The sequence below is a fragment of the Sciurus vulgaris genome (genome assembly GCF_902686455.1).
Source record: "Sciurus vulgaris genome assembly, chromosome: 2".
In the NCBI taxonomy this organism is placed as follows: domain Eukaryota; kingdom Metazoa; phylum Chordata; class Mammalia; order Rodentia; family Sciuridae; genus Sciurus; species Sciurus vulgaris.
The window spans coordinates 59,874,428-59,885,390 of NC_136462.1; the positions used below are offsets into that span (position 1 = coordinate 59,874,428).

Genomic DNA, 10,963 nt, shown 5'->3' on the forward strand with positions numbered 1-10,963 from the left:
CTAATAACAATCTAATTATAGAGAGAGTATGGTTGCTACCACTAGCTGAAAGCATTTTGTGGATTTAAAAAGCAAATTGAATTGAAGAAACACAGCTAATGTAACTGTAGCATCTGTGGTTCTCATAGGTTTATTCAGCCAAAACCAATATACCCCTCAAGGTGACCCAGACGGGAGGGGGCTATGTTATCTCAGTCATGATTAATAAATTGTCACTTCACAAATTATGATATACATAATTTGTTCCATCATATCCTAAGACCTATCATCAAAACCTCGAATTGCCTCAAAGAATTTTTAAAATTATACCTTATTTTTGAAGTATTCCCAAGAAATTTAAATCTGATAATAAAGCCTCCTTTTCTACATTTGTTACATTGGCAAGTTGAGATAATTACTTGACTGGCATGTTCATAATTACCTATGCTCTCTATGCTAAAAAGTTATTTTTTAAAATAGAATTTTCACAACTAGAAACCTTATTTGGCTCAAGTGGTGCATTTTAAACCTTGTTCTGTGTTCTTGGATTATCAAGATATTCTGATTTTCATTTCCTTCATAATTTGGTTGGCAAAGGCTGTTAAAACAGTTAAGTAAAGTGGCTTAAAATTTAAGCACTTTGCAATGAAAATAACTGTGATGTGCCTATCTTATTAATAAAATATGTAAAACATAATTGTAAATGCTTCCTTTCTCTGACATGACATTGCAATTTGAAAATCTAAATTAACATGGACAAAATAGGAAGGATTTAGTAACCAAGCAATATTTTAAAAAAATAGTTTACATTACTTAGACTGTGAGAAAGAGTGGGCCTGAGAGCACAGAGGAGATGAAAGAGAAGATCCTGGTATAAGTTATTACTCTTTTCTCTGACTCTCTCTGTTCTGTGCAACATTTAAGTAATAAACATTGCATTCTTTATAAATTATATCTGATAATCTTCAAAATTCTGTGCAAAAGGCAGTATAATTTCATCATCATGATTTCATTTTAAATGACCAGAGGATATATCCAGATATGGGGAGAAAGGCTATTTAAAAACAAAATGCCCTCACAACTCAGGAACCTCTCTATGAAGGTAGAAGGGAAGAGATGGTCCTATTACTTAATAATTTCTAAAACCAGAAAGTGATGCCCATCACTGGTCATCCACTAAGAGACTACAGAGACAAAATGAAACCTCGCCTTTTACAAAGTCAAACACGTACAACCCATTATGTTACATTTCTCAAGATAAACACTAATTCTCCATTAAAGGAACTTGACAACTTCATTTGTCACACATAGTTCATCCTAAATTCATTTGGTAGTTGCAGTGGCCATCTGTGAGCTAATTGGCTTTAACTGAAGGAAAAATACATTTCTCATCTCTGTGACACGAGGTAGGTTTGCAACTTGGAGCAGAAGGCCCACCCGGGTCACACTCATCTATAGAAAATCTGAGAGGACACTAGTGTCGCTGATGATTCATTCTAGAGAGATGGCTCCAAACAGTTGAGGATGACATTTCTGGTCCTAAAACTCCTACTTAGCTTTGAAAAGAATGCATATACATTTCAAAGAGAAATAAGAAACCTAACAAAATTTTTAAAATAAATATTCTAAGGAAAGGGAGACAAGTCTCCTTTATTTTCACCAGGAAGGAGTCTCTGATTTTAATTTGTATTTGCCCCTACAAGGAAGAGAATGAATAATTATATGGTACACACGCTCAAGATTTAGAGATGAGGTTAGAAAAATGATTGTTTCTGGGAGTATAATCCCTGACTCCCACTTCTGTGCAGTTCTATTATCTAAAGGCTAACAACAGGTTCCTCCCCGCTAAGCAGGAACCCTTCCTTCCTATTTCACTACTTTTCTTTCTACATCCTGCCCCTACTTCATTCATGAGATTTCCAATTGCCAGTACTTACAGCTAATGCTCGTGGCCACAGGACAAATAGACAGATTTAGGCCAAGTGTGCTCTTTCATATTTTATAAAAAGGCAGTACCTCTACATAGGGGTACTTTACAGGTAAGTTTTATAATGTTAGAAAAGTGATGTAAATGCAGTCATACATACAAGGACATATTCCTAAAAAATAATTCAGCACACATATTAATCACTCAGCTTCATCAGATTGAAATTTTAAAAGCCAGTGCTCTGCTCTGAAGAGGGTATCATACCAACAGTTTTGAGTTGTCACCCTCAAAAAGAAATTCCAGTCTCGTTAGAATTCTAAGAAATATGTAAGCTGCACAAACAAGGGCAAAAATCCTTACATGTCCCTAAAAACTGAAAAACAAGAGATAGAAGTCATAAATTTAGAAAATTACATCCACATTTTGAAAGTCCTACTTTACATTTGCAAAATACATTTAAAGAAAAACATCATTTTTTTTTTTTTTCATTTTAAGGGGTTCCAGATAATTTTACAGCTCTTTGCCCAACACCCAAAGTATATGAGGAATATTTAAAGGAAGCCATTGATCTGAAATTAATTTAATTTCTTAAGTAAATATCAAGTAGTTTAAAACATATTTCAATGACTGATGGCAGAAACAAGGTATGAACACACATCTTTATTTAAAGTGAAAAAACTGGTTCTATTGTCAAATAGCCATATCAATGAGTGCTGAGAGGATACTGGATACTATATGTAACATAAATAGAAATAATACTCATTCTCATAATGATAGGATTAATCTTTTTTTCCTTTTAAAATTAATTATATTTCATTAACTATGTAGACATGGAGCAAATAATCATAAAACTTGACATAAAAAAAAAAGCAAAAGAAGTTACAGTGATGTGGTTGTTAAAAGAGGGCCATGAAATAAGTAATTTAGGAAGGTTTTATAAACTAGGAAAGCAAGAAAATGGATTTTCCATGAGAGTTACCACAGGAAATGCAGCCCTGGACACCCTGATTTTAGCATTATATGAAAACTATTTGAGATTTTAGACCTCCAGAACTCTATGACAGTTAATTGTTTAAGGACACCAAATTAGTGGTAAGATTTTATAGCAGTAATAGAAAGCTAATATAACAATGTATTTCATAAGTGGAAAATTAAGATTTAAAACATGGACATTTTTGTTAGTAGTGGTGGGAGTTATTGTGCCTATCAAAATTATCAAATTGGTTGTTACCATAGGCGACTGGTTCTCAGTTCTACTGGAAAATTTTAGAAACAAGGAAAGGACATGTATTTTAGTGTCTCCCTACCCACCGTGGATTGACGTATCCACTGCTAGAAGTACCCAGTGCTAGAGTATCTACCAACTTCCGAAAATCCTTGGTTAAAAGTTTCTCCTGGATCAGGAGTATGAAACAGGCTCACTTATAATCTAACCTATGCTTAATAGATTAGATTTCCAAGGTCAAAAAAAGCCCTGAGATAAGTCAGGGGCTGGCATTTGGATGGACTAATGTATATGAAAATGATAAAGGTAAGAGCAGCTTTATATCCATTCGCTCCCCACATTAGTTTTACTCCATCCTGTCATTGATTATTCAAGGTATTTGCTAACCACAATTCCATTTTGAAAATTGACTCTGACTGGAGGGTTCATGTAACAATCTACATTCCCAGTGTTGCAGTTATTACCAAGGCTAAACAGGATGTAAATTATCTGTTGTCCTCTATTACTCATTCTCGATTCTCCTCACCCCCACCAGAACTTCTGTTCCTTTGGGTTGCTGTCTAGAGGAGTAACCAATTTTACACCCCTGAGCAGTTTGAGACCCTGGTTACTCTGCTCTTATTGAGCCATGGTTGCTACTGTTTCCACTTAACAGTTATCCAGTCATGGAGAAACCCAAAACAACTTGGTGAATTCTCTGATATTCTTATGTATCAGAAATTGAATTTCCTCATGAAAATCAAGGTAATTTTTCTCATGTAGCATAACAGCTTTGTTAATCTAATGCTGTAAGGTAACTGAAATAATCAAGCAAAGGCATAAGAGGGACAACCTTTCCTATACACTATCAACCAGAAATGTAGCTCATCAGGTGTGAAATACAAAGGTTTGTTAGCCTTCTGTTTTTATAACAAAAACCTGAAGTAATCAGCTTATAAAGAAAAAAACACTGAGCTGCTATAAACATTCATGTGGCTGTGTTACTGCAGTTTGCTGATTTTAGGTCCTTTGGGTATAAACCAAGGAGTGGGATAACTGGGTCAAAAAGTGGGTCCAACCTAGATGCCCTTCGACAGATAGGTAAAGAAACTCTGGTATATATACACAATGGAATACTATTCAGTCATAAAGAAGAATAATATTACAGCATTTGCAAATAAATGGATGGAATTGGATAATAGCATGCTAAGTGAAATAAGCAAAGCCCAAAAAACCAAAGGTTGAGTGTTTTCCCTGATAGTGGAGAATGATATATAATGGGGGTAGGGAAGAGGGGAATGAGAGAATAATGAGGTAACTTTAGAATATGTAGAAGGAAATGAGAGGGAGGGGTGTATGAAAAATGGTGGAGACAGATGTCATTACCCTATGTACATGTATGATTACACGAATGGCATGAATCTACATTGTGTACAACCACAGAAACGAAATGATGTACCCCATTTGTGTACAATGAATCAAAATGCAGTCTGTAAAAATTAAAAGCTAAATAAAAATAACAACAATAAAAAACACTAACTTTGGCTTATTCTTTTGAAGATATCACTCTTATCATCTATTGGGCACATTCTTTGGGTATCTGTGACAAAGCAGCTCATCCTGGTGGGGAGCATGTGACAAGGAAAGTTTCTTTATTTCTTCCTTAAGAAGTATAAGAAAGAAAAAGGAAGAGAACGGGGTATCAAAATTCCATTCCAAGCATGCTGCATATGACCTGAAATCTCCTGGTAGGCCCCATTTATGAAAGTTTCCTCACAAGAGTGAGTAGTGGTGATTTTCAGTACAATCTGTCCTTTGTTGCAAAGGAAAAAAAATTCTGTAAACATGGCCAATGGGAACTTCTGCCTTTTGCATGATTCCATAAGTTTTCATTATTTTCCTTCTTTGTTTCAATGGCATCCAACAACCAGTCAATAGTTCAGTCCTTACAATTATCTTTGCCTTCATATCTCTCAAATGCTAGAGATAATACATAAGCCAGTGTTCTTCATTTCACTAGCACCCACAAGTGTGAGTCATTTTAACTTTGATATAACAGCATGTCATGGCTTGTCACACAATGGTGTTCTTACAACCATCTGCACAGGGAGTGATGTGATTCAATCTCAGAATTCCACCCTGAGAATCTACTATATCTAGTTCTAGTAGTTATTATTTTAGTGTGGGTTCCTCTAGAAGTTGACCTTGTGACAAATATCCAAATATAATTTATTTGTGAAGTCATCTCTGGGAGCCCTCAGTACAGAAGTCCTTAAGTGATGCTGGGAAGATAAAGGAAAGCAATCAGAAAATGCACTAGCACAGAACTTGAGTGACAAAACCAACGTGGCAGAATATTTGTATCTACCCACAATGGAAGACTTCTGCACCTGTCAACAGAAAAAAGTCTCTTTATGGGAGACTTGGGATTCAGATAAGAGGTCTTAAAACCCTAGGAGACCCCAAGTCCCAAGAGGGTCATTTCGAGAGTACAGAGCTATCCCTAGATGACAGACTCATCTATCATGATCCAAGCTTCTTGTGCAGAAAAGGCCATTCTCCCTGAAAGACTTGGATGCAGCTTCATTTATCCTTGAGCCTCTACCAAAACCACCTGCCACAGGGTTTTGACTCAGCACTATCTGATCTCAGCTATAGTTTGGAAGCAATCCTGTCTACATGGAGATCTGCTAAGAGACTTACTCTTGCTCACCAATGCCCATTGACTGGAACTTACCAATATCCATCCCGTAGTATACTCTAAAATTAGTCCAGAAGCTTCAGTTCAGCCCCTTCCAACATGTTCTTGGAGTTTTTATTCATCAAATGACCCTGTATTTTGGTTCCAGTCATTGTGTGGGGACTAAGAGCAGTTATGCTTTCTGGGGGTCACAGAAGAAAGAACACAACTGTGACCCTGTAGGTAGTTTCCCTGACCTCGGTCCCCTTGTAAGATCTTAACACTGTTCTATATATTTTTCTCCAGTCCTTCTAAACTGCAGTCTGACCACAGACCTACCCCAAGATTATACCTGTAAACATGCCTGTCCACAATCCCAGAGAGAAGACTTAAGATCTCAGAATTGGATATAGAAACTTAAACACTCCTATTCCTAAGTTACAGCTCAAGTCAGTCATGTACTGAGACAGTATAATAAGCTGGGGGCCCACTTTGGGATCCAACATGAGTTCACTCAGAGATCTAAAGAACTATTCCTGTCACCACACCTGGGAGCAGGCAAATTATGCAATCCCTGAAGAGAACCTTTATTCCAGAACCAGTTGCAAAGACAAATCTCTTAGACCACTCAGGGCCCACATAGAATCCACATCCATCTAAGCCTACTAACTAGGGCCTCCTCTGTGGACACAACATTATCCATGTGACCCAGATCCAGCCTTACTAAATTATGATCCCAGAGTCAATCCCATCAACCCAGGGATCTAACAAGAAAAATCTTTAATATGGGAAAATCAATTAAAAAACAAGGACTCCTAGCATATCACTAGAGAAAAATCACTTGACCCTAAATGAAGATGGTAAGTGAAGAAGAAAGGAACAAAGGAAGCTATAAAACTATAAACAAAGTAGTAATAGTGTTTACCCATCAATAATTGCCAAATTATTACCAAATAGACCAAATGTACCTAACAGTTATTTATAGAAAATTCTATCCAAACAGCTGCAAATGCACATTCTTCTCAACTGCACATAAAACATTCTGGAGGATGTTATGTGAGGCCACAAAACAAGTCTAAACTGATTTATGAAGATTGAAATCACAAGTATCTTTTTTGGTCATAATGGAATGAAACCAGAAATCAATCATAGGGGCAGTTTTGGAAAATTCACAAACATATGCCCTTGAATTACAAATAATCAAAGAAGATATTAAAATGAAAATTAAAAACTTTTAAGATGAATACAAATTTTAAAAGCCCATATTAAAACATATTACATTGCAGAAGTGGTTCTCAAAGGGAAGTTTATAGCAATACTTACGTATGTGAAAGAAGTAGAAAAATTTTAAGTAAACAACTTGCTGCTACATCTCAAGTGACCAAAAAAAAAAGCAAAACAAACAAAAAAAATAAAAGTCCAAACTGAAGAGTTTGAAAGAATTAATAAAGATCAGAGGAAGCAAAAATTAAATAGAGACTGGAAAGTCAATAAAAAGATGAGAAAAATTTAACAGATTCTTATTTCAAAAGATAAATAAACCTATCCAGACTAGGAAAACAAAGAAGTCAGAATTGAAAGAGGAGACAGTATAGCTAACATCAGAGAAACAAAAAAATACCAAAAGGCCTTACTATGAAAAATTATATCCTCCCCAATCAGATAATCTATAAGAAATGAGTAAGTTCCTAGGAATATATAACCTACAAAGTCAGAACCAAGAAGAAATTTTAAAAAATGAACAATTAATAAGTAAGGAGGACAGGGCGCAGGGCCGGGCCAGCAGCCCCGGAGCCGGCAGGATGGCCGAGGGCAAGGCGGGTGGCGCCGCCGGCCTCTTCGCCAAGCAGGTGCAGAAGAAGTTCAGCAGGGCCCAGGAGAAGGTACTACAAAAATTGGGGAAAACTGTAGAAACCAAAGACGAGCGATTTGAACAAAGTGCCTACAACTTCTACCAACAACAGGCAGAAGGCCACAAGCTATACAAGGACCTGAAGAACTTCCTTAGTGCAGTCAAAGTGATGCATGAAAGTTCAAAGAGAGTGTCAGAAACCCTGCAGGAGATCTAAAGCAGCGAGTGGGATGGTCATGAAGAACTGAAGGCGATCGTAGGGAATAATGATCTCCTTTGGGAAGACTACGAAGAGAAACTTGCTGACCAGGCTTTGAGGACCATGGAAAACTATGTAGCACAGTTCAACGAGATTAAGGAGAGAATTGCCAAGCGGGGTCGGAAACTTGTGGACTATGATAGTGCCCGACACCACCTGGAGGCGGTATAGAATGCTAAGAAGAAAGATGAGGCCAAGACTGCCAAGGCTGAGGAAGAGTTCAACAAAGCCCAGAGTGTGTTTGAGGACCTAAACCAGGAACTACTGGAGGAGCTGCCTATTCTTTATAATAGCAGCAGCAGACGCTCTTTAGTCATCTCTCCCCCAGTTCGAACATCTTCAGTCTCCAGCCCTCTTACCTCACCCACCAGCCCCTCTGCACTTTCCTTGACAAGTGAGACTGAATCTATCTCAGCAGCTGAAGAAGAGCTGACATCTGATGCAACCCAAGGAGAAGATGATTCTAAGATCAAAGAAAAATCCTTAAAAGATGAGGAAATAGAGGAGGGAGGGTCTGAAGTAAGCTCCTCTGAGGAGGAAGAGCCTCTACCAGCCTGTAATGGCCCAAACCAGGCCCAGCCCATGTCCACCACTGAGAATGACAAGTGCCAGGAGGAAGTTCTCCCTAGTGTCCAAGCTCCAGCACCAGGCAGATCCCTGAACCCTTCAAAGCAGCCATCCTCTCTTCCAGAAGTAGTCCTACGAACCGCACCTTAAGTGAAGAATCTGAACAACCAAAGAAGAGAGCCTCTATCCAGAGGACCTCGGCACCCCCTAGTAGGCCTCCCCCACCCAAAGCCCCTCCAAGCCCCAGGCCCACCTCAGGAAACATACCCTCCAGCCCTCCAGCCTTTGAAGGGGGTTCACCCTCCAGCCCTAGGGCCCTCTTGGGGACTGGGACTCCAAGTCCTAGGTCCTCCTTAGCAGCCTCTCCTGATCCAGAACCACCAGAGAAGCCATTAAGAACTCCCGAAGCCAGAGAAAAGGAAAACATTCACAATCTGAACCCAGAAGAACTTTGTACTTCCCCCACCTTGCACACCTCTCAGGTTTGTTCAGGACCTGGAGAGATGGGGAAGGTGAAAGACAAAGAAGAGGACAATAAACTTATCTCAGCCAACTCTCTTGAGGTCCAAGGCCCTCAGCTCCATGTCTCTGCACTTCCAGGAGAAAACATCACAGCACCTGAGCCTCAAGGAGAGGTATTTGTAAGTCAAACTGCACAACTCTGAAGAGAAATTGCCAAGACCTCCCCTATACACATCTCCCCAGAGAAACTCCTTAACCGAAGGGGACAGATAGGTCAAGGGGTATAAAGCTGCATTCACTTCCACTGCTCAGGCAGTGTGGATGCTGGTCATCTCCAAAGACCTGGCATTAATGGAGGCTGAGGAGCAGCCTTAGGGGAGGGAGGGAGGAAGGCAGGCAGGCAGGTTTGGGAGAGGAGAATGACAGACTCAGGAATATTTTAACTCAGGTTTTAGAAACTGTTAGAAGAATAAGATATTATGTGTTTAAATGGGGCTGTTTTAACTATATAAAGCAAAAGTATCTGTACACACGAACACTTGTTCACTCAGAGACACAACCACACATACTCAGAGGATAGTGGACAAATTTGTCTTTGACTTAACACTCATTTTGCAGGACTTAAAGCCAAAGAACAGGTTTTCAGATTGCTAAATAAAGTGTGATTTTTGACTTAAAATTAAAAAAATAAATAAATAAATAAGTAAGGAGATTGAATCAGTAATAAAAATGTCTCTCATCCAAAAAAGTTTAAGATCAGAATTTTCACTTTGGAATTCTAACAGACATTTACGGAATCAATGCCAGTTTTCTTCAGACTTTTCAAAATATCAATGGGTAAATATTTCTAAACTCATTTTATAAGGCCAGCATTGCCCCAGTGCTAATGCCAGGTGAGACACTATAAGGAAAGAAAATTTCAGTGTCTCTAATGGACATAGAGACAAAAACATTCAAAGAAGTTCAAGTGAGTAGAATCCAAGAGCAGATACTAAATGCATCATTAATCTTCATTAAGTTGAATTATTTTTAAGACTAAATGATGGCTGAACAATATAGAGATCAGTGAATGTGAAACACTATATCAAGAGAATGCAGGACAAAAATGTATAAGTAATATGGAGAAAAAAGTTGACAAAATTAAATATCCTTTCCTGACTAAAAACTCCCAACAGATTAAGCATAGAATGAATACACTTTAGCACAATAAAGACCACATATAAAAACCCCATAGCTAACATTATACTCAATGATTAAAATTTGAAATATTTTTAGGAACAATAACAAGGATCAGACACAAGACAAAGATGCCACTTTTGCCCTTTTCATTCAGCGTAGTACTGCAAGTGCTAGACAGATCAATAAGACAAGAAAAAAAGTAGAAATCATTCAAATAAGAAAGGAAGAAGAAAAATTGTTTCTTTGTGACATGATCTTGGATATAAAATACTCTAAAGATGATATCAAAAACTATTAAAACTGATAAATTCAGTAAAGTTGCAGAATAAAAATTCAACACTCAAAATTCAGTAGCATTTTTTTTTTATGTCAACAATTATCTGAAAAAGAAATTGAGAAATCAATCCCATTCACAATAGCATCAAAAAGTTAGGTGTAAATAATAAAGGAGAAGAAAGATGTGTACACTGAAAACTAAAAATATAAACCAATACATAACTAAATTACTGAAATACATTTTAGACAACACAAATAAGGGGGATGGTATTAGGGTTCATGGATTCAAAAAATTAATATTGTTAATACATTCATATTACCCCAAACAATCTACAGATCAGCACAATCTGCATCAAAGCAATCTATGGCTCAACAGAACCTATATTAAAACAAGCTATGAATCAATGCACTCCTTATCAAAACTACAGCACTATTTTCACAGAAATAGAAAATTTAATCCTAAAATTCATATGGAACCACAGAAGACTCTAAATTGACAAAGCAATCTTGGTGGTGGAGGGGGAAGCATGCAGACTTCACAATACCAGACATAAAAATCTGTCACAAATATCTAGTAA

At 37.5% G+C, this 10,963-nt stretch overlaps 1 pseudogene across 1 annotated transcript; it reads left to right on the forward strand.

Moving 5' to 3' along the window:
- The first annotated feature begins 7,557 nt into the window (after positions 1-7,557).
- LOC306653529 (bridging integrator 2-like) lies at positions 7,558-9,584 on the forward strand (annotated as a pseudogene). The gene has a single exon. The product of its transcript is annotated as a bridging integrator 2-like (transcript).
- Positions 9,585-10,963: the final 1,379 nt, after the last annotated feature.